Here is a 4,120-nt window from a genome sequence, read left to right on the forward strand (position 1 = left end):
GGGTAACATAGAAATGACAAACCTTGGAGAAAGGGGAGGAGAGTGAGGGTAGGTTTTAAGACATTGAGTTAGAATGTAAGAGGGCCTTACTTTCATTACAGAAGCCAGCCCTTTTCCAAGCTGCCCTTTCCTGGGGAATTAACTATTCCTCATTCCCAGCTTCCAACCTTCTTCTAGACGGGTTTGTAAAAGCACCTGTTACAGATGAGAAGGGCAGGACCTGGGCAGGGCACAGTACCCACTGGTCCTCCTGGGGAAGAGCCTCCTGCCCTGCCATTCCCGTGGAGTGATTCTTCAGCATCAGATAGGCTGTTTTTTCACGGAGGCTGAACCTAGAGGTAGAAAGTCCTGGTCAAGGACCAGGGCCAGGGTGTGTATGTGTAAACATCCGAGCATGGCTGTGCCAGTGTGGGGTGGGGTTGGGTGTCTGTTGGAGTGGACAGTAAGTCACCTGCCTTCGTCCTGGGGGAAAGAAGAAAGACCACCAGGAGCAGAAGTATCTGCATCTTGTTAGGAAGGTGGCCGAGGGCAGAGCTGCTGCTCCTTCTTCTTGGTTTTGTAACTCCAAGGCTCTCCGTTGTGGCCTTTATCATGTAGGCTCAATTTGAGTGCCTGACACCGCTGTCTGGTGAAAGATTCAAGCCTGATGAAGTAAGCACTTGTCACCGACCACATAAGCACCTGTAGCTCTGACTCCGTGCTGACCACAGCAACTGAACAGGAAGCACTGGCTACAATATGGGGTGTTGGGAGATGCCGTATTAGCCAGTAGCAAGTCCCAGATCCCATAAACCCGAATCTCGTGATGATGCATGCAAGAACTCTTCATTTCCATGGTTTCTCTGGACCATACATTGAGGCCTTTTTTGTGAGACTCAGGGTATTGGACATGAGATTTCTTGCAATACCAGGATGATCAGATAAAGATGGTGACAGCTCGATTAGAGGGATGGACACAATGGTGTGGCAATAATGCCGCAGGGGGTTTACACCAGTTTGTAAACAACTGAGTGGTTTCAAAGAACAGCAATAAAATGTATTTTTCTCATGAACCTGCATTTTGAACAGAATTTAGTGTGGATAGCTTGTTTTTGCTCCCCTTGATGTCAGGTGAGGCTTGAAACCTGGAGCTTGGGAACAGCTGAAGGATGACTGCCACATGCCCAGGGGTTGGTGCTGTTGCCACTGCACGTGAGTTCCTCTCTGTGGTCGCTGCACAGGATTGTTTGGTCTTGCAACTGATGGTGAGCTTCTGCAGAGTGAGCATCTCTGAAAAATCAATCTGAGCAGAATCTGTGTCCTTTTTCTTACCTAGACTTGATGTCATCTGGTCTCCATTGTACCACTTTCCACTGCTTTGGGCAATCAAAAGCCCTCACCCAGGTTTAAAAAGGAAGCAGTGCTGCAGTCATGTAAGAAGAGCATGTGGGGCGGGAACTTCACAGTCAGAGCAAAGCACAGTCAGCCACTGCTTTAGCTCCATGTAGAGTTGGCCAGGGAGAGGAAACCACCGATCCCTGTAAGCCTAGGTCACAGCCTTTGGAGAGGCTGGGGTCTGCTCTTTCTCTATACGACATGTCCGGAGAATGGAAGAGGGTTAGCTGTCCCCAAAGTTACTCTCTTTAATGAGTTACTGATACCATGTGAAGTGGGAATGGATGCCAGGAAGCCAAAGCAGTGTTTTTAGACCGCTGTCCAGAGAACTACTACATTTCTGACATCCCAGTACCATGCTAATATATACATTTAATGCGATTTCAATAAAAATAAGTGAATTGGAATATACAGTTTATTCTCTGAGCATTATACAGGTTCTAGAGAATTCTAAAATTCATGTGGAGAATAAGCTTGCAAGAATTACTAGGAAAATCTTGACTAAGAGAAAAAGAATGGTAAGGGTGAGGGATAGTGTTATCAGATATTAAAAACAGAAAACTTCTTTTCTGGAAAGAGCATGGTGCTGACTCACGAGTAAACAGAGAGACCAATGAAACAGAATAGGAACCCCAGAAACATTTCACATAAGGACATGTAGTTTATGATAAGAAGGTTTTTCAAATCATTGGGAAGTAGACTTTCTCAAAAGTGATATTGCAACAACTAGATAGTCCTTTTTCAAGATATTTAGTTGGAGTCATATTTCAAATAAAGCACCAGAATAAACTTAAAATGGATAAGAGACTCAAATACACAAAAGAAAACCGTAAGTGCACTAGAAATAAACGTGAGTAAATTCCTTTATAAACTCAGAAGGGGGAAAGCCTTTCTAGCAATTACTCTAAGTTGAGAAACATGAAAAGAACAGATTGATGCAAATGTTGATATGTTGAAAATCATCTTTAAAAGTTTGAATGTCAAAAAGCAGCATAAGCAAACTGAAAATACAAACGGCAAACTTCGAAATAAATCATTGAAACATGTAGCACAACTAAAGAGGGAATCTATGTATAGAGGGCATCTATAGAAAGAACTCTGAAAATACAGAAGAAAAATGCCAAAAAGGTGACAGAAGAATGGGCAAAGACCTGTTCAGATCACAGTAAAATATATTTAAAAAAAATGAAGAGAACATCAACTTCACTCATATTAAGAGAAATGGAAATAAGTATGGAGGAATCGAAATGAAACTTCTACTGAGACACTTGAGCTCATCTGACAGGTGGCCCAAAATTCAAAAGTGAAACGGCACACCTCATGGGCATGGTTGTTTTCTTGTATGGGTGTTGCAGAATGTCTCTTTTGTATTTCTATAGTTTTATGTTCATTCGGCCCATGTCTTTATATTTAGGATATGTCTCTTGTAAACAGCACAAAATTAGATCTTGCATTTTTTCAGCGAGACTCACAACCTCTGCCTTTTAATTGGAGTATTTAATCTGCTTAAATTGACTGCAATTACTGATAGGGTTGGGTTGAAGAATATCATGTTGTCATTTGGTTTCTGTTACAGTGATTTACTCTTTCCTTTGTCCTTTTCCTCTCTTCTTTGGTGGTATCTCCTTTTGTCTTGTTTAATTCCTGTAGCTATACCTCTATACGAAGTTCTGACAATTGAATTAATGAGCTTGTTGCTAATCTTTTTTGATATCAGAGAAATTATGCATTATGAATTGGTACCAACCGGACAAACAGTTAACCGTGTTTACTATTTAGAAGTGCTGAAAAGGCTGCATGAAAAAGTTAGGCAACCTGAACTTTTTGCCAACGATTCATGCCTCTTGCCTCGGGCAGAGCCAAGACACCCAGCGAAATTTGTGTGCAGTCGTCTAGCCAGTGCTGAGATCGCTTGCACCCTGGGCTTCTCTCCTGGGAGGACAGGAGGGTGGAGGGCACTGAGAACTAAACTGGTTCTTAAGCTGGTCCAAGACAACTCTCACTACTGCACACGGTTTGTCTGAGGGGCCCAATCTGGGTTGGAATGAAGGATTTTAACTACGTGTCTGTTGTAGCTTCCCATCCTTTTCCAAATGCCTTTCCATGAACAACGTCCTTTCCAGGTGATGAGAGAGAGGCTAAGACCTTAAAGTTTAATGTTTCTTCCCGGCCATCCTTGTTGACTAGCTATGTACATGGGACTTATTGGTCTGGAGTTGGGTTGGAAGCTGGTGTTCAGAAAGCTCCTGGTTTCAAATGGAGGACAATCCCTGCTTTGGTTTGATTAAAAGGCCAGGAGTACAGGGGGTTTTAGGAGATGGGCTCAGGCCCCAGGAATGGGACGGTCACTCACCCCTCCCAGCCCCAGCGGACAGAAGCAAGGCCAACAAGAACAGGAGTGGTTGCATCTTCCCTGAAGGTCTGCCCAGGTCAGAGCTGCTGGTGTGTCTTCTTTCCAGACACATAGAACCTGAAGGGATCACAGGAAATATTGCTCACTGACACACACACCTTCTCAACATGTGTTCCTTTAGTTTTCCTGGATTTCATCATACAAGGTGGTTTGTGGAAGTTCCCTGGTTTGGTTAGGTGAGAATGGCACTATCACCACGTTTTTACTCAGACTGCTCAGCCACATGGCAAAAGCCAGAAGAAGGAATAAGGAAGTGAAGGTTGTGGCTACAGCCAGCAGAGGGTCTGGAACCCCAGAAGTCCCTCAGTGATTAAATCAAGAATGTTTCCATTT

This window comes from Hipposideros armiger, unplaced genomic scaffold (genome assembly GCF_001890085.2).
Source record: "Hipposideros armiger isolate ML-2016 unplaced genomic scaffold, ASM189008v1 scaffold_2435, whole genome shotgun sequence".
NCBI lineage: Eukaryota > Metazoa > Chordata > Mammalia > Chiroptera > Hipposideridae > Hipposideros > Hipposideros armiger.